Below are 21,177 nucleotides of genomic sequence, written 5' to 3'. Positions count from 1 at the left end.
ACAGCATCTCCAAGCCTGGGAAAGAACTCATAGGAATGAAGGGCCCTGAAGCTTAGTTTTCCCTCTAGTGAAATAATTTAGTTCTTTTCTGATTGAACAAATTTTTAAAATAATAAATATCAGATATTTGTCAATAATTGTAATTATAAGTATCTATTAAAGGAATCTTATTTTAAGACATAGAGTCCAATTGGTAATTAACAATAATTGAAGAATTCAAAAAAATACAAGAGAATGGTATTTGGAGAAAATTTTGTTTTTGGAATTATAAAACTGTTAGTACCAATTTTCTAAAAAAACAAAGACCTTCTGCGTCTAAAGTATAAACAAAATGTGGCATTAAACAAAAAAAAATTTTTTAATTGCCACATATTTCAGCTGCTAAAAAACAAGATAGCTGTTGAGAAGAGCATGCTGAGTTAGCCACTGGCAGGAAAACTGAGGAAATGCACATTTGGAACTCTGTTTTCCAAAAAGCCTATGGAATTAAATAAGAGAAGAAAGCAAATCCAAAATTTAATTTTGATAGAATTTTCTCCTCTGCTGACTCTCAGAAACATACAAATTGCAATCTTATAACACATTATCTCTAAAAACTGCAAATACCTTATGTGTGTTATATAAACAGTTACAGCATATTTTTCCATTAAACAAAATATTAAATCAAAACATTCTATGTACTCATAATATTAAAAAAGGTTTCTATATTTTTAATATAAGGTTTTCATAGTGAGTTCATTCATTTGAATTATCTTTGAATATGCATTAGAAAGATACTAATTCTGCACACTCACATTGACTAAAAAGATAAAACATAAACTTGGAGTCCAATGATCAATTCTTAAATCCAATGCATAACTCAGCATGTTCATTAAAGCAACTAAACTTAACTAAAGTTTTCACAGACTCCTCAAACTATTCATTAAGAGTTTAAGGGAAAATTGATCTTAGATTTAGGAACCAAATTCCATTTGAAACTTTTGAGATAGATGCCCCAATCTTTAAAGTGGGTGAAATGATCGGCTTGTTAGCTTTTCAAACTTCCATGCCTTTCTAGTTTTCTTTTCTTTCTTCCTCCTCCTCTATTTTCTTGAAACCATAGGAACTGGGTGGCCCTGCCACAAAATTCTTAGCAAATGAAATGTGAATTAAAAAAAAATATATTTCAAGACATCAAGTTTTTGAGGGAGGGTAGAAGAAGAATTAAGACGTTTTTAGAAAGTTGCTGAAGAATAGCAAAGCTAAAACCAAAGCACAAACTCTCAACAGTTAGAAGAAGCAGAACTTACTGAACAGAACCAACTATATTCAACTCAAAGTCAACAACAGGGAACATTCAAAGTCATTTCAATACATATACCAACAGACCAAATTCTTAGCACATGAAATGTGAATTATAAAAAAAAAATATTTCAAGACATGAAGTTTTAAGGGAGGGTAGAAGAAGAATTAAGACGTTTTTAGAAAGTTGCTGAACAATAGCAAAGCTAAAACCAAAGCACAAACTCTCAAAGGTTAGAAGAAGCAGATGTTAATGAACAGTACAAATTATAGTCAACTCAAAGTCAACAACAGGGAACATTCAAAGTCATTCCAATACATATACCAACAGACCAAATTTGTACCTGCCAAGTCTAGTTTCCTGTTTCACTTCTCTGGTATCTTAATCTAAACAGACAAAATGCTTCATTGCAATAGTATGGCTACCCAGATATATCCTAACTTCCATTTGCTATAAAGAAAAAAACAGCCAACCCATTCACATGTAACACACACACACACACACACACACACACACACACATGCGTGCATTTTGATGAGTTTTTCTAAGTTGTAAATTTCCAGAGGTTCAAATAACATATGCAACAGACATGAAACTTATTATCAGACAAAATATTTTAACAAAGCCTAAAGACTCTGATGCTGGGAGGGATTGGGGTCAGGAGGAAAAGGGGACGACAGAGGATGAGATGGCTGGATGGCATCACCGACTCGATGGACGTTGAGTTTGAGTGAACTCCGGGAGTTGGTGATGGACAGGGAAGCCTGGCGTGCTGTGATTCATGAGGTCGCAAAGAGTCAGACACGACTGAGCGACTGAACTGAACTGAAAAATGACACAAATGTCATTGTCTAAACCAGGAGTATGGCCTGTGATCCAAATCAAGCTCACTAACTTTGAAATAAGAATGGTTTAATGAAAGAACATTTATAATCAATTTGATGACAGAGAACATTACCACTAAACTGCAACTAGGTGCAATGTCTCTGCTCTCAAAAACAAATACAGTTTTTCTCATTATTATACTTCTATATTAAAAGTTTACTCAATCATTGTATTTTGAACTATGTCAATAAAATATTTTTGGAAAAAATTTTTCCTGCTCTTAAAGAGGTTACATAATATCCTCAATTTCACCTGCTAGCCTAAAAATCTAGAATATTTACTATCTGGTCCTTATAAGAAAAGGCTTGCAGATACTTAGTCTATCTAAAACAATCTAATCTACAAAATTGTTTTAGCCTCATCTATTCCAGCTCTTATAACATGGGTATGTATGCATGCATTTAGAGTGCACAGTATCAGTTCAGTTCAGTTCAGTCGCTCAGTTGCGTCCAACTCTTTGTGGCCCCATGAATCGCAGCACGTATTATAACTACTCTCATAAAAGACTTACAACTATCTCCTGTGTGTGTGCTTAGTTGCTCAGTCCCGTCCCACTCTTTGTGACCCTTTGGACTATGGCCTGCTAGGCTACTCTAAGCATGGGTATTTTTAGGCGAGAATACTGGAATGGGTTGGCATTTTCTCCTCGATGGGATCTTCCTGACCCTCCCAACTACCTCCTAATGCTCCCTAAATCATTACCAGGAAAAGACCACAATAACTACCCCTGAAAAGTAGACTTCTATGGAGAGTTCACAATTACAGATCACATTTATCTCATCTTCATAGTAAAATGAAAAAGAAGCACTGATTTTACCCTATAATTTAGTTTCAAAAAAAATAAAATTATAATGTCCAATGTTAGTGGAAGTGAAGACCAAAAAATCCATTTCTATATCAGCTATAGCAGTGTTGGATGGCACAGTCTATCTGGAAAGTCTATCTAGTAACAGATAACAAAATGTATTAAAATACTTACACAATTTGATATGGTAAATAAACTTTTGTGAATTCAAAAATATGAAAACATACATAAAGATGTTCAATAAACCATTACTTGCAACTGTGACATGATGTTACCATTTTTTTTCTTATCAATACCCCGACTATCCATCAAGTTATAGCAGGGAGAAATCTTGGCCCTATTCTTTCCTGCACACTAGGAGCCGATAATTTCCGCCCCTTAGTCTTCCACATCTTTTCTACTTCATCTCTACAGCTACTATGTTGGTTTAAGAACTTGCTATCCTCTTCTGGATTCCTGCAGTATCATCTTGGGACTAGATCTGGAAAATGAGATCTAAGCTTATACAATTTGGGGACCCTTTAAAGAAAAAGAAGGTAAATCTGTAAATGCAAAAGGTGTGTCACCAATGCTTCTATGAGAGAGGTTTAACAGAGGGGTGGTAATATAGAAATAGAAGTACTCGTAATCAGCTGGAGCTAAAAGCTCATACTTTTGGCAAATTTTATGAAAACACAGGACCACAAGAATACATTTTGGAGTCTCCACCAAAACTGCTAGAGGTCCTTGCAAGCCAGGTGGGGTTTTTTTTTTCTTTTTTCTTTTTTTTTTTTTAAGCTTTTTGGTATATCTGACCCCTTACCAAACACTTAGTTCTTGAAGCTTGCAATTTCTAAGCCACCCATCCCATCATATTGCTGATAATCAATTTTTCTAAAATGCAATTCTAAACATATTCCTGCCCCATTTGTAAACCCTTCTTGCCAAAAGGATAATTAGTACAAAGCACTCCATGATATCACCTCCACCTACTTCTCCAACTTCATTTTCTAGACATGCTGCATTATTTACAGTTCCTTATGATGGTATTTCAGTCATACCATACCTTAGCAAATGTTCCTGCCTCTAACTGTAATGTATTTTCTTCTCTTTTCTGGCTAAAAGATTTCTTCTTTTTTTCTGTTAAAATTCTTTACAAATCTGAAACTAGAGTTGAAAGCAATTTCTTTGGCCCATTCTCCTCCAGCTTTGTACTTAGCACACATTACAAGGACTTATCATGGTCTGTTTTCCCTAATAAATTACAGTCTCCTTCAAGGTGGAACCCTTGGCCTAGCCATCTTTATTTCCCAAGTGCCTGCATTAAGCACTCAGTAATCCTCAGCTGAACAAATGAATAGAAAAGGAAGAGAAGCAAATATACTAAAAGGTTACTATTATTGCTTGTGGTTATTGGTATTGTTAGTAATTTTTTACCCTCATTTTAAAACATTTTTGCTATTTGGCTATATTTGTTTAAAATAAAATAAATAAATAAAATATAAATATAAAATAAAATTTTTATTAGAGGTTTCTTCTGATTTTCATTAGATCTCGTATCTAATTCTCTTAATTCTCTGCACACCTGTGCCAGGCTTATTTAGAGGGCCAACAGTCTACCTTACTTGAAATAATGTTTAGATTCCTATAAACAATTAGCTAAATAAGTATCATTAGTGCAGCTTCATTAAAGCATATTTTTCTTAAATATTTCTCAGTACACATATTTCTCAGTAAGTGAGCATCTATTAGAGTTTTGGCAAGAAAAATCTTAAAATGGACTTATTTCCATAGGTATATATTTCAAGCACTAACGGAAAGGAATAATAAAAATGTTTTGCCATCTGGAATAAAACAGCTCTAAATACTACAAGACTCAAATTATGTTCATATTCATGAAGACACATTTCCGAATCACTACTATAATTCCTATCTTCCACATAAGATGCACTAAAGAATTGTTTTTATAAGGAAAATATCCAAAACAATCTGATAATTTTCCTAAATATAACCCTCATTGAAGTTGAATATATTTTAGTAAAGCTATCATTATCATTATCCAGTAAATGCCTGCAGGAACTTCAGAGCAAACATTTTATTCATTTTCTTTTGCATGATCTAAATATGTTATTTATTACACACTGTTTAACTATGCTCTACATGAAACAGACCACGTACACGTGGCATATGTAGATACGAATACAGGTCAAGAACACAAACTGCAAACCACAGGTCACAGGAATAACATCACCAAACTCACACTGACACCCTTTTAGTAGTTCCAGATCCAGGTGAATTCTTCACAATCTATACCTCTAGTTCAAGTACAAATTCATTTTCTAGTCCAGAGTATTACAGTTTTAGATTGAACCTCTTCACAAACCTGTTCCTTTATGTAAGGTATAAAGTGTAAAGTTACTCCTTTGTGTAAGCTGTAAGGTTATTACAAGTTCATGAGATAGTTTGACCTATGTCTTAGTCTGAGCTCCTTCTTTGGGTGGATCCATGCCCCAGCCAATCTGATGGGTTGTTTAAAGGAAAACTAGCATTCTCCTCTTTGCAGAGGACTGCGTGCAAAAGTTGCCTGAGATGAACTGTGGTACAGCAGAAAGAGCTCAGCTAGAGAGTCACAATGTCATGGCGTGGAATCTCCACAATGGCATTTCAAGGGCTGTGTGACTTTCAAGTTATTGAACCTCTTTGAACCCTAGTGTTATGGGCTGAATGGTGTCCCCCTCCACTCCAAATTCACATGATAAAGTCCTAACTCCAGGTATCTCAGTCTGACATTTGTTTGCCCTTTTTTTTTTCTTTTTATTTTTTAAACACTATTATTTTTCTCATTAACAGACTTTATTTCTGTCTTAGGTTTATGAAAAAATTGAAAAAAAACATAAAAAGTTCTCAAATACTCCCTTCTCCCCACCCTCAGTTTACCCTGTTATTAACATCTTACACTGGTATGATACTTTTTTTTTTTCCACAGTTGATGAACCAATACTGAAATGATTATTAACTAAAGTCCATTGTTTACATTTGAGTTCTTCTTTTGTGTTGCACGCCTCTGTGTACTTTGACAAATACAGAATGGCATGTCTCCACCATTACAGTATCATGTTCAATTCAGTTCAATCGCTCAGAAGCCCCATGGCACCCACGATAGTACCCTTGCTTGGTACATCCCATGGACAGAAGAGCCTGGTGTGCTACAGTCCATGGGGTCATAAGAGTTGGGCACAATTTACTGACTAAATTAATTATTTGTACTTCTCTGGTGGCTCAGCTGGTAAAGAATCCACCTGCAATGCAAGAGACCTGGATTTGATCCCTGGGTTAGGAAGATCCTATATAGGATTAGGGCCCAGACTAATGACCTCATCTTTGCATAACTAATTATATATGCAATGGTCTACTTTTAAATGTCCCAGTGATACTAATTCTATACTAACTGATCCACAAAACAGAATCATAGGGAACACTTCCAAACTCATTCTATGATGCTAGCATTCAGTTCAGTTCAGTTCAGTGGCTCAGTCGTGTCCGACTCTTTGCGACCCCATGAATCGCAGCACGCCAGGCCTCCCTATCCATCACCAACTCCCGGAGTTCACTGAGACTCACGTCCATCGAGTCAGTGATGCCATCCAGCCATCTCATCCTCTGTCTTCCCCTTCTCCTCCTGCCCCCAATCCCTCCCAGCATCAGAGTCTTTTTCAATGAGTCAACTCTTCGCAAGAGGTGGCCAAAGTACTGGAGTTTCAGCTTTAGCATTATTCCTTCCAAAGAAATCCCAGGGCTGATCTCCTTCAGAATGGACTGGTTGGATCTCCTTGCAGTCCAAGGGACTCTCAAGAGTCTTCTCCAACACCACAGTTCAAAAGCATCAATTCTTCAGTGCTCAGCCTTCTTCACAGTCCAACTCTCACATCCATACATGACCACAGGAAAAACCATAGCCTTGACTAGACGAACCTTTGTTGGCAAAGTAATGTCTCTGCTTTTGAATATGCTGTCTAGGTTGGTCATAACTTTCCTTCCAAGGAGTAAGCATCTTTTAATTTCATGGATGCAGTCACCATCTGCAGTGATTTTGGAGTATCATGTATGATATGATAAAGCTTAACTGCCATAAAAACCCCGTGTTCCATGTATTCATTCTTCCCTTTGTTTCTCCTTTCTCTACCTCTGTAGTTTAGGTAATATAAATGATCCTGTGTTTTTAATTTCAAATTCCATTTGTTCATGTGGTATATGGGAAATCGATTTACTTTTGTATATTAGTCTAATGTAGAAGCAAGACTTATCCAGGAGTCTTTTTATAAATTATTTTGAATTTTCTACATAGACAATTATTTAGCCTGTCAACAGTTTCATTTTTCTCTTTCCCTATCCAAGAAGTGAAGTCGCTCGGTCGCGTCAAACTCTTTGCGACTCCATGGCCTATACAGTCCATGGAATTCTCCAGGCCAGAATATTGGAGTGGGCAGCCTTTCCCTTCTCCAGGGGATCTTCCCAACCCAGGGATCAAACTAGGTTTCCCACATTGCAGGCGGATTCTTTACCAGCTGAGCCACAAGGGAAGCCCCTTCCCCATCTGTGTGTATACATACATATTTTTTCTTCTCTTAATATATTAGCTAGGAATTTCCAGTATGATGTTGAATAGGAGTGGTAAGAGGAGACATCACTGTCATATCCCAGAGTGACAGGAGAAGGAATCTAGTTTCTCATCATGGAGTATGCTTTTAACTGTAGGTTTCTCTATTCCTAGATGCTTGAAAGTTTATCATGAATGCATGTTGGATTATGTGATAATGCTTTTCTTATCTATTGTTATAATAATATGATTTTTCTTCTTTCAGTTCAGTTCAGTCATTCAGTCGTGTCCAACTCTTTGTGACCCCATGAACCACAGCACGCCAGGCCTCCCTATCCATCACCAACTGCCAGAGTCTACTCAAACCCATGTCCATTGAGTTGGTGATGCCATCCAACCATCTTGCCTCTGTCGTCCCCTTCTTCTCCTGCCCTCAATCTTTCACAGCATCAGCGTCTTTTCAAATGAGTCAGCTCTTCGCATCAGGTGACCAAAGGACTGGAGTTTCAGCTTCAACATCAGTCCTTCAATGAACACCCAGGACTGATCTCCTTTAGGATGGACTGGTTGGATCTCCTTGCAGTCCAAGGGACTCTCAAGAATCTTCTCCCAGACCACAATTTAAAAGCATCAATTCTTCTGCACTCAGCTTTCTTTATAGTCCAACTCTCACATCCATACATGATTAGATTTTTTTTCTTTAGCTATTAATATGATAGACTATAGCAATTGATTTTTGAATGATGAATGAGAGTTGCATATTTGGGATAAATCCTGTTTGATCATGGTGCATATTTTTTGTATACAATACTGGATTCAACTGCTAGATATTTTGCCTACTTTTGATATTAGGCTAATTCTTTGCCAACAAAGGTCTGTCTAGTCAAGGCTATGGTTTTTCCAGTGTTCATGTATGGATGTGAGTGTTGGACTGTGAAGAAAGCTAGCTTCTCCAGGGGATATTCCCTACCCAGGGAATGAACCTAGGTCTCCTGCATTGCAGGCAAATTCTTTACCAACTGAGCCACCAGGGAAATCCAATCCTATATAACTGGTTTTATACAGCTAAACTAAACTACAACAGCTAGCTTCCTCAAATGTTAAATCCTTACTATAAAGGATGCAGTGCCATTATATGGATTTAAACCCACAACACAGATATTCAAAAAAGGGTAGGCAATATTTTTTATCACACAGGATGTAACATTTGAGGTATTTCATTTCCTTGAATCTTACTTCTTTCTCCATTCAGTCAGACAAGTTGCTAAATTATTGGCAAGAACTGGGAGATTAGGATTGACATACACACACACACACACACACACACATATACACACACACATACATACACACACACTACTATCTATTTCACACAATGTATAAAATAGAAAACTAATGAGAACCTACTGTAGAGCAATAAAACTCTACTCACTGCTCTATCTTGATCTAAATGAGAAGGATATCTAAAAAGGAGGGGATATATATATATATATACAGCTGATTTACTTTGCTGTACAGCAGAAACTAACACAGCATTGTAAAGCAACTATATTCTAATAAAAATTTTTTTTAAAAAAAAGAAAAGAAAATCGTTGGCAGAGGAGGGAAGCATGGGGGATATAGGGGTGTCAATTACTGAATTTTGAGTTTCAAAAGTCTAAGACTGTCTGAGAAATTAGAATGACTCTCATGCATTGAAAATAGACTTAAAAGAGATCCTCCTATTTACTGAGGTAAAATCGTATTTAGATACTTTTGAGTGGAAGATAAGGTAGTCAAGCCATGTACAGATATTAGTGAATCTCAAAGCAAGCTGCCACTGGGGTGGCTAAACCTTTATCCCTCCCCCAACCACTCTCACTCTTCCTGCTGCTGCCTAGTCCCTTCAGTTGTGTCTGATTCTGTGGGACCATACAGACTACAGCACACCAGGCTCCTCCGTCCATGGGATTCTCTAGGCAAGAGTACTAGAGTGGCTTGCATGTCCTCCTGCACGGGATCTTCATGACCCAGTGATCGAACCTGGGTCTTCTGCATTGCAGGTAGAGTCTTTACCACTGAGACACCAGGGAAGCCTCTAACTCTTCCTCAGATCAGATCAGATCACTCACTCAGTCATGTCCAACTCTTTGTGACCCTATGAATCGCAGCACGCCAGGCCTCCCTGTCCATCACCAACTCCCGGAGTTCACTCAGACTCATGTCCATCGAGTCAGTGATGCCATCCAGCCATCTCATCCTCTGTCGTCCCCTTCTCCTCCTGCCCCCAATCCCTCCCAGCATCAGAGTCTTTTCCAATGAGTCAACTCTTGGCATGAGGTTGCCAAAGCACTGGAGTTTCAGCTTCAGCATCATTCCTTCCAAAGAAATCCCAGGGCTGATCTCCTTCAGAATGGACTGGTTGGATCTCCTTGCAGTCCAAGGGACTCTCAAGAGTCTTCTCCAACACCACAGTTCAAAAGCATCAATTCTTCAGCGCTAGCTTTCTTCAAAGTCCAACACTCACATCCATACATGAACACTGGAAAAACCATAGCCTTGACTAGACGAACCTTTGTTGGCAAAGTAATGTCTCTGCTTTTGAATATGCTATCTAGGTTGATCATAACTTTCCTTCCAAGGAGTAAGCGTCTTTTAATTTCATGGATGCAGTCACCATCCGTAGTGATTTTGGAGCCCAAAAAAATAAAGTCTGACACTATTTCCACTGTTTCCCCATCTATTTCCCATGAAGTGATGGGACCAGATGCCATGATCTTCGTTTCCTGAATGTTGAGCTTTAAGCCAACTTTTTATTCTCCACTTTCACCTTCATCAAGAGGCTTTTTAGTTCCTCTTCACTTTCTGCCATAAGGGTGGTGTCATCTGCATATTTGAGGTTATTGATATTTCTCCCGGCAATCTTGATTCCAGCTTGTGTTTCTTCCAGTCCAGCGTTTCTCATGATGTACTCTGCATATAAGTTAAATAAACAGGGTGACAATATACAGCCTTGACGAACTCCTTTTCCTATTTGGAACCAGTCTGTTGTTCTATGTCCAGTTCTAACTGTTGCTTCCTGACCTGCATACAAATTTCTCAAGAGGCAGATCAGGTGGTCTGGTATTCCCATCTCTTTCAGAATTGTCCACAGTTTATTGTGATCCACATAGTCAAAGGCTTTGGCATAGTCAATAAAGCAGAAATAGATGTTTTTCTGGAACTCTCTTGCTTTGTCCATGATCCAGCGGATGTTGGCAATTTAATCTCTGGTTCCTCTGCCTTTTCTAAAACCCGCTTGAACATCAGGAAGTTCACAGTTCACATATTGCTGAAGCCTGGCCTGGAGGATTTTAAGCATTATCTTACTAGTGTGTGAGATGAGTGGAATTGTGCGGTAGTTTGAGCATTCTTTGGCATTGCCTTTCTTTGGGATTCGAATGAAAACTGACCTTTTCCAGTCCTGTGGCCACTGCTGAGTTTTCCAAATTTGCTGGCATATTGAGAGCAGCACTTTCACAGCATCATCTTTCAGGACCTGGAACAGCTCAACTGGAATTCCATCACCTCCACTAGCTTTGTTCGTGATGCTTTCTAAGGCCCACTTGACTTCACATTCCAGGATGTCTGGCTCTAGGTCAGTGATCACACCTAGTGGAGCTTAAATGATCAGATGTTAAACTAGGAGATTCAATTAAGGCACCTTCATTGAACAGGCATGAAATTCCAAAGAAAAGGGCTAGACCAAAACCAAAAATTTTTTAAAGTCCTAAGAACTGGCTGCATGCGTAGTAAGTCATTTCAGTCACGTCCAACTCTTTGCAACCCTATGGACTGCTAGGCTCCTCTGTTCATGGGATTTCCCAGGCAAGAACACTGAAACGGATTGCCACGCCCTCCTCCAGGGGATCTTCTGAGATCTCTTTTGTCTCCTGCATCGGCAGGCAAGTTCTTTAACACTGGGAAGAACAGGTTGGATGGCTCTAAAACCCAACAAGACAACATAAAGGATCAAAAGAACAGAGGTGAGGAGAAGCATTATGGAATGGTTCTTGGATTGAGCTGCTGCCCTGTGACAAGCCCCACCTCACTGAAGCAGGGGGGCTAGAAGGGGCTATTTTCTCTCTCAGGTCTTTAGGGAGGCCTCAAAAGAACAGTTTAGATAGCATGGATGTGCCCCCTGGAGCTTAGGAAACCTGACAGATTGCAGACTGGCTCCCACCTTGGGAATCTCGAGGACAAGGAGGAGGTAAGGAACGGCTCAGTAATTTGAGAAGTACCCTTCAGCCCTTGGAGGTTCACGAGATGTGTGTTTTCGTGATGCAGGTGTGAGCCGAGGGTGACAGAGCCAGCCTGAAGCCCAAGATGGCCACCTGGAAGTATTCTTTATATACTCAACATGAGTTCATGTGGGCTGGACTAGCCGAAAACCAGGAGATGAGTAGGGAGTGGACAGCTACAGGAGAAGCCCTGTCCAAGCCAGGAGAGTTAAAGACAAATGGGCCAGCAGGGGAGCCACCAAAGTCCCCCCAAAGTAGCCCAATGACTCTCAGTTTTAAACATCTGCCAGGCCCTGAAAGCTGGAGACAGGTTAACATGGTACCTGTTCACATAAAAAACATCGCTAAGCCACTCATTTCCTTTTCTTTCCCTTGTTTCAATCCCTTAGGATTTAGCGATAGCAGCCAGCAAATGGGGGAGGAGGTGACAGATAGAGAAAGAAAACAGCACACCCTCTCCCTCTGCAAGAGCCCAATCCAAATATGGACCTCAGAGAGGGGATGAGAGATGATTTGATATTAAATGAACTTGCAAGCTACTATTATAGCCTGAGATCGGACCATTCTAATTTCTGAATGTAGACAATGTTTGTGATTTAAAATGTAGATAGAAATTTTTTAAATCTAAGAGTAATCTTACCAGGTATGGAGCCTACTTGAGGCCTAAATTTCATGCAAAGGCAAGAGAATATCCACTTCCCTTTTCCCAGTGCATTTTAAAGAAACAACAGGAAAAAAAATGTAAATTGTGTTTAGATTGATTTCCTAAGTTGTGCTGTTCAAAATATTTTAACAGGGTTGTTCAGTTGCTCAGTCATGTCCATCTCTTTGCAACTGCATGGACGGCAGCACGCCAGCCTTCCCTGTCCTTCACTATCTCTTAGAGTTTGCTCAAACTCATATCCACTGAGTCGATGATGCCATCCAACCATCTCATACTCTGTTGCCCCCCTTCTCCTCCTGCCCTCAATCTTTGCTAAATATGATGGTATAAAATAATGGCAGATGGAATGGATTTTCTTTCTTGGATGAGGTCTGGACCTTTGAAATGACTAAGTGATATATCGCAGGTGGACCTGACCAGGTCTGCCAAGGACTGCCTGGAGTAGCATGACCAGGAGCAATAGAACAAGGCCCAGGGGCTTCACAGTGTCATGCAAGGAGCACAGAGCTCTATGCCACCCCAGAGACTTTCTTCTGGTTCAGCAGCAGCACACCATCATGCATCCAGGGAGTATCTGGAAGAAGCCAAGAGAAGGAAAGGAAAAGATGCTCAAAGAAAGATCAAGGTGTGCCTCAGCAGTGGCTCATGAGTGCTGATGCAGGATAAGAGGACAACCATGACTCGTGGAGAGATGAGAGCATAGGAGCAGATATGTCACCCCTCACCTTCAAAATCTTACCTAGAATTAGGATGCAACCTCAAATTGCTTCCACGTGGCCAGACGAAGGGTTAATATATAATTTGGATCTAACTGTAGAAAATAAAACAAGTTACATTCCTTGCACACTCAGTTGTGTAGACACATACCTGCCACGCGTGGTGAAGCTTGTCCAACACTTCTAAAGATCCTCTTGAAGTGTGTCTTTACACCGTGGATGATTAAGAAGCCTACAAGAGAATCAGAGCTAAGTCACTTAGAGGCAGTTTCTTGGGGTGAGGAGGTTGACTCTTAATTTTTGCTGTGTGGGGAAATGCCAGTGGATGGGATTCAACTGAGCCTGACAGACTACACAACATCCACTACTACAGAACTCTTAAATTCCATCTAGAACATTATAGATCCATCAGCAGAAGGAAAAAAATAGAATGAACCAGCTTGTTTCGTCTGATTTTGAAAATCAAATGTTCCAAATCCCAGGAGAAAACATAGGAAAGGGGAGGAAATGGGGAACTTGAAGTTTCTATCCTAAAAACTCTGAAATTTTTAAAAGCATCAAGTCCATTTCTAATGAGAAAGTGAAAGTAGCTCAGTCGTGTCTGACTCTGAGACTCCATGGACCGTAGCCTGCCAGGCTCCTCTGTCCATGGAATTCTCCAAGCCAGAATACTGGAGTAGGTAGTCATTCCCTTCTCCAGGGGATCTTCCCAACCCAGGGATCAAACCCAGGTTTCTTGCATTGCAGGTGGATTCTTGACCATCTGAACCACCAGGGAAGCCCAAGAATACTGTAATGAGTAGTCTATCCCTTCTCCAGGGGATCTTCCCAAGCCAGGACTCAAACTGGCGTCTCCTGCATTGCAGGTGGATTCTTTACTACCTGAGCTACCAGGGAAGCCCGTTTCTAATGAGAGAAGAAACATAAATTCAAGTAAGGGAATAGATTGCGGTAGGCGGTCCTATTTTAGAGACAGTGTTCAAGGGAAAAGTCGCTCTGCTAAGGTAACATTTGTGCAGAGACCAGGACAAAGTGAGCAACTGGACAGAGGCACTTTCCATGCTGTGGGGACAGCGAGAACAAAGGCGCTGTGGTAAGAGCCCAGGAACAGCAAAGAGGCCACTGCGCCTGCAGTGGGATATGTCCAGGAAAGACAAGCAGGATGTGAAGGAAGTAGGAAAGGGCCGAGGAAAGGCTTCGAATTTTAATCTAGAAGCCATTAGAAGGCTGTCTTTGTCTTTAATCAAATATTATAACGTGACACCACTGTGTATTTGCATGCATTTCTCAGAAATAATAGAGAGAAATCCCCTATATCTTTTACCCTGTTTCCCTCAAGGGTAACATCTTACAAAGCTACAGTCCAATACCCAAACCGAGAGATTGGCATGGGTAGAGTTAAGATACAGAATATTTCCATCACCAGAAGAGTCCCTAAGATTGTCTTTTGAGAGCCCTCCTATCCCACCTCCTTCTTAAACCCTGGAAACCACTAGTGTACAATTTCTATAGTTTTGTCATTTCAAAATTATCATACAAATGAAATCATACACAAATCTCTGGTGATTCAGCCAGGTTGGGTATCAATACTTTGTTCAGTTATATTGCTCAATAGTGTTCTCTGGTCCAGATCATTTAACCATTCACCCACTGAAAGCCACTACACTATTACACTATTTCTAGTTTGGTGTTAAATAAGCAAAGCTACTATAAACATTGGCACACAGGCTTTTGTATGAGCAGAAGTTTTCCTTTCTCTGAGATAAATGCCCACAAGAGCAACTGCTGGATTCTATGGTCATTATAAGTTAAGTTTTCTTTAAAAACCTGTCAAACTGTTCTGTAAAACGTTCTATATCATTTTACATTCCATCAGCCATGCATGAGTGAGCTGGTTTCTGCAATCCTTGCCAGCATTTGGCATTGTCACTATTTCTTATTTTAGCCATTCTGCTGTTCTCTAATGATTAATGATGTTGAACATCTTTTCATGTGCTTAGATGCTAGCTGTATATATCCTTTCCCATGAAATGTTCCTTCATGTCTTTGGTCTATTTTCTGATTGGATTGTTTCATTTTTTTATTGAAGCATTTTGAAAGATTATATTCTTAATACTAATCCTTACTACAAGTCTAAATATATAGTCTGAAACTACTTTCTCACAGACTATAGATTATCATATTCTTAACACGGTACTTCACAGAGTCCAGTTTTCTGATTGGATTGTTTCATTTATTTTATTGGTTTTGAAAGATTATATTCTTAATACTAATCCTTACTACAAGTCTAAATATATAGTCTGAAGCCACTTTCTCCCAGCCTGTAGCTTATCATATTATTAACAGGGTATTTCACAGAGCCCAAAGTTTTTAATTTTGGTAAGTTGAATTTATCAATCTTTCATTTTATGAATCATGGTTTTGATACAAAGTCTAAAAACGCTCTGGCTTGCCCTGGATCCTGAAGATGTTCCAATTTTTTTCATAAAAATTTTATTTTTAACTTTTATCAATACATTTAAGTTCTTGATATATTTTGAGTTAATTTTTCTATAAGTCTAAGACAGGTGACCCACTCCAGTGTTCTTGCCTCGAGAAACCCAGGCATGGGGGAGACTGGTGGGCTGCCGTCTATGGGGTCGCACGGAGTCGGACACGACTGTAGCGACTTAGCAGCAGCAGCAGCAGCAGCAGCAAGACAGGTGAAGTTTCACTTTTTGCTTATGGATGCTCAACAGCTTCAGTACCATTTGTGGAGAAGGCTATGCTTCCTCCACCGAACTGGTTTTGCACCTTTGTCAAACATCAGTTTATATTTGTGTGGGCCAATTTCTGGGCTCTCTGTTCTATTTCATTGTTATACATATGTATCCCTCTGCCAAACTCTCATAGTCTTGATTACTATAGCTGTATGATAAATCTTCAAATTGAGTAGATTAATTCTTCCCACTCTATTCTTCTATTTAAAAATTCTTATAACTATTCTGATTTCTTTGCCTTTCCATAAAATTTTTAGAAAAATCTGATCTACAAAAAAGAAAAATTGTGCTGAAATATTGATACAAACTGTGTTAAACCTGTACATCAAAGAGAATTGATATGTTTGTTATGGTGAGTCTTCTAATCCATTAACATGGTATATACCTATTTATTTATATTTTCAATCAGTACTGTATGACTTTTAGCATATAGTCCTACACATGTTCTGTTAGATTTATAACTAAATATTTAAATTTTTGAGTGATTATAAATGGTATTGTATTTTTAATTTTGGTGCCCAGTTGTTCCTTGTTATTATACAGGAATATAGTTGATTTTTGTATGCTTATCTAATATCCTACTACCTTGCTGAACTCACCTATTAGTTTTGAAAGGTTTTTTTTTTTTTTTTTTTAAGTCCCCTAGGGTATTCTACATAAACAATCATGTCACCTGAAAATAGGGACAATTTTATTTCTGATTCCATTCTGATCTCTATGATTTTAATTTCCTTCCCTTATCTTTTTGTACTGGCTGGAAGTTCTAGCAATATATTAAGTAAAATTGGTGAGTGCAAACATTCTTGACCTTGTTCCTTATCTGAGGAGAAACAATTCAGTCTTTCATCATTAAGGGTAATGTTAGTTATAGAATTTATGCAGTCTTTTTCAGATGCTTGGTGTCAAGGTGAAGTTCTCTGTTCTCATTTTTCTGAGAATGTTTATCATAAATGGTTGATTTTGTCAAAAGCTTTTTTCTGCATGAATGGATAGGATCATATGGTGTTTCTTCTTTAGCCTGTTAACAAGGTGAATTGCAAGTACTGAACCAACCTTGATCCCTGGAATAAATCCTACTCAGTCATGGAATGTATATATTGCTGAATTCTATTTGTTACATATACTGCTGAATTCTATTTGTTAATATTTTATTAAGGATCCTTATGTCCATGTTCATGAAGAATATTCTCTCTAGTTTTCTTTTTTGTTCTATCTTTATCAGGTTTTGGTATCTCAGTAATACCACTTTCCTAAAATGAATGGTTTTCTGGAAGAGATTGTATAGAACTGATGCTAAACTTCTTTCAATGTTTGTTAGAATTCTCTAGTGAAACCATCTGGGAGTGGATTTTTTTTTATTGTTACAATTTTTTGTTCAATCTCCTTAAAAGTTTTAGGGCTATTCAAACTATCTATTTAGTACTGAGGGAGTTGGGAGGGATTGGGGGCAGGAGGAGAAGGGGACGACAGAGGATGAGATGGCTGGATGGCATCACTGACTGGATGGACATGAGTCTGAGTGAACTCTGGGAGTTGGTGATGGACAGGGAGGCCTGGCGTGCTGCGATTCATGGGGTCGCAGAGTCGGGACATGACTGAGTGACTGAACTGATGTCATTCGAGGAGTTGGTCCATTTCTTCTAAGTTGTCAAATTCATATGCATAGAACTGTTCCTAGTATACACATGTCCCTTTGATGTCTGCAGAGTCTGTAGTGATACACTTTATTTCATTCTTCACATTGGTGATTTGTGTCTTATCTGTTTTTTTCTTTGTCAGACTTGTGAGACGTTTGTCAACTTCATCAGTCTTTTCAAATAACCAGAATTTTTTCATTGTTTTTCTGTTCCCGATTTTATTAATTTTTGTTATTATGATTTCCTTCATTCTGCTTGCTTTGGACTTCAGGTACATTCAGCTCTTCTTCTAGGTTATCGAACTGTGAGTTTAGATTATTGATTAGAGACTTTTCCTTTTTTCTAATGTATGCATTTAATGCTATAAAACATGCCTTTCAGCACTTCTTTACCTGTGACCCACAAATTTCAATGGTGTATTTTTATTTTCAATCCATTCAATGTACCATGTTCCTTGAGACCTCCTTTACGGCCCATGGATTATTTATAATGTGTGTAGCTGAATTTCCAAGTGTTCAGAGATTTACATGTTATTTTTCTATTAATGATTTCTAATTTGATTCCATGGTAGTCAAAGAATACATTCTTTAAGATTTTAATTCTTTAAAAAATTTTGAGACTTGTTTTCTGATCCAGGATATGGTCAAATATATTACATGTTCCATGGTCACATTAAAAGAATGTGTGTTCTGTTCCTGTGGGGTAGAGTGCTCAGTGAGTACCAATTAAGTCTGTTGGTCACTGATGCTGAGTTTTTTAATATCTTTGCTGATTTTCTGTCTAGTTTTCTATCCATTGATGAGATAGGGGCATTAAAAATCTTCATTTATAAATCTATTTCTTTTTAAAAAAATATGTCATTTTTTTGCAACTCGGTAATTTAGGGCACACATCTTTAGGATGACTGAGTCTTATTGATGGTGCAACTCTTCTATCAATATATAATATCCCCCCTCTATCACAAGTGTCTACTGTATCTGATATTAATATAGCAACTCCTGCTTACTACTATTAATGTTTGCAAGATACTTTTTACCAATTCTTTATTATCAACTTGCCAATATCACTATATTTGAAGAGATTTATGCTTCCTTGGTGGCTCAGAGGTTAAAGCGTCTGCCTGGAATGCAAGAGACGTGGGTTCGATCCCTGGGTCGGAAAGATCCCCTGGAGAAGGAAATGGCAACCCACTCCAGTATTCTTGCCTGGAGAATTCCATGGAGAGTGGAGCCTGGTAGGCTACAGTCCATGGGGTCGCAAAGAGTCAGACACGACTGAGCGACTTCACTTTCACTTTCACTTTATGAAGATACAGCACTGTAGTTGGGTGCTATTTTTTTAATATGCTCTAACAATCTGTCTCAATTGCTGTATTTAGACCATTTACATTTCATGTAATTATTGATATGTTAGGCCAGAAGCCAATAATTTCACTTTGTTTTTGGTTTTTCATTTCTCTGTTTTCTTTATCTTATTATCCTTAAACATTTTTTATAATTCAATTTTTATTTATCTATATTTTTGAGTGTCTTTCTCTATAGCTTTTCTAGTGGTAGCTTTAAGTATGACATCAAACTACATAATATATCATAGTCCGAGGGTGTCATCGTATTAACTGTTTGAGTGAAGTATGTCATGAAACATGTCCTACTGAATATTTCTGCAAAAATGTGAGATTTGGTAAATCAAAAATCTAAACATCAGAATAAATGTAGCTATATGAGATATGGTAGTTTTCTCCCTAGACAGTCCTATTTCCCCCTACCTAGAACTACATACACATTCATACCTCCACTAAAAAAGATAATTGAAATGTGAATTGGGATTAGTCAGGGGAAAAAATACATCACTCTGAATTGAAACACCAAGATTTCTGTCATTTGATGTATACTTTTTTGGATAGACAACTTTAAAGATAATGTTTAAGAGAATGTGTTTTATAATACAGTAAAGTGGATAGAAATCTGAAAAATGGTTAAAGTCTGAACAAATGCATTTAGCAAGAATGCAGACCATCAACCAGTCATAATCTGTTTCAATTTTAAGTAGGCTTAAAACAGTTACCTAGGCTATTGTTCACCTTTTATAGAAAATTCATTTCAGAGAGATGAAATTAACTTGCACAAGGTTATGAGAGAGTCAGTGACAAAGTTGAGCATAGCGCTAAGGTCTGATAACACTGAACTCCAAAACCAGGAATAAAAATATTAAATTTTTATCTGTAGTATATCAACAGTCTGCTTAAGAATGAAGTTATGCTTCATTTCCTTAAGGAAGGCAAAATCAGAACATGGCAGATGGAATATCATCACTCATCTACTTTGGAATTTAACCAAGACTCGGGTTTAAATGTACCCAAATGTAGCAATGTGCCAGAAGTAGCAACTGATAGCAAATAAATGGCCCAACCATACATATTACTGCAGGCACTGGTCCACAAGAAGTTCCCAACGTGAAACTGTAAGAGCTAGCATGTCCTTTTCCATTGTGTATCAGTGAGTTTTTCCCCATCTAACCAGACTATCACAGAGGAACAAATCTGAAGGACACTGACATATTTTCCACATTTGCAGTTTCTGTTCACTTCAGATGTAAAAACACTTGAGTATGTACAAAAGGGGCAGTCCTCAATTCCTAAAATATTTTTTATACTCCCTGATTCATTTTAAAAAAGATCAAACTTCTAGTTTGTAGCTCTCAGTGACAGGTTTCCTCTTTTAGTCACGAAAGCTTCTATGATCCAAACTTTGGAAAAAATTCTTTCTCTACATCTCCCATTTATATTCACAGTTAGATACTATAATTAAATAATAGAGTTTTGCTTACTTGGGCTCAAATCCATTAATTTTTTTTTCTTATTTTTACTCATCTCTTTCCTCTGAAATGTCTCCCAGTATTATTATTATCCTTGAGCACACAAATACACAGATGTGTGAATCTATAATGAGGTCTTCCTATTTTTTTTAGGATAGATTTTGCTTTATTAAATGTCTAAATTGTCTCCACTTAGATACTATCTAAATAGGAACAAATGTCCTATCCTACTGAGAAAAAAAGTCATCTTTTAACTGCTGACCTCCTAGCCAAGTATATGTATTATGTTTACTCCAGGGAAAAACTTGGTTCACAATTGACTTGGGTTCCTTGACCTGATGCCAGCAAAGGATGAATGTGCTAATGGTCTGCACCAAAGTGAGAATTCAAATGCCCTTCCATTCAAGCCCAGTGGATTGGCCAAATGATAAAGCACCACTCAGCATCTTACACAGACAGGCACCTGCCCTCCTCTCATGTGCTGAGGAGCAGGACAAGAAGACGTGAAGGTCCTAAACACGCCAAGAGGGAAGGATGTGAATTAGATAGTAAAGGTAAGTTACACAGCTGCCACTGCGTCCAGCTCTAACCAGACAGAACTTTTTTTCACAAGAGGAAAGGAAGCTTGCAGAATTCGTATTCACACGTCCAATGCTGTGCTCTCACCACATGCCTATGAGACTCCCTTGTCAACAGAGCTTTTCCCTTGCCTTTCTCTCCTTTTCAGGATTCCTACTCCAAATCCCCAGCACACTTAGAGCAATGACCTCAGAGACATTG

At 38.2% G+C, this 21,177-nt stretch overlaps 1 protein-coding gene across 19 annotated transcripts in view; it reads right to left on the bottom strand.

The window, feature by feature from the left end:
* SOX5 (SRY-box transcription factor 5) overlaps positions 1-21,177 on the bottom strand; it is a 1,171,821-nt gene that overhangs the window by 989,795 nt on the left and 160,849 nt on the right. For all 19 annotated transcript variants that reach the window (XM_070788609.1, XM_070788604.1, XM_070788607.1 and 16 more), the window contains one exon: positions 13,339-13,419. The gene's annotated coding sequence lies outside the window, so the exon portion shown is untranslated. The remainder of the gene's footprint in view (positions 1-13,338; positions 13,420-21,177) is intronic.

The sequence above is a fragment of the Bos indicus genome, chromosome 5, assembly GCF_029378745.1.
Source record: "Bos indicus isolate NIAB-ARS_2022 breed Sahiwal x Tharparkar chromosome 5, NIAB-ARS_B.indTharparkar_mat_pri_1.0, whole genome shotgun sequence".
Classification (NCBI taxonomy): Eukaryota; Metazoa; Chordata; class Mammalia; order Artiodactyla; family Bovidae; genus Bos; species Bos indicus.
This window is presented reverse-complemented; position numbering and strand designations above follow the sequence as displayed.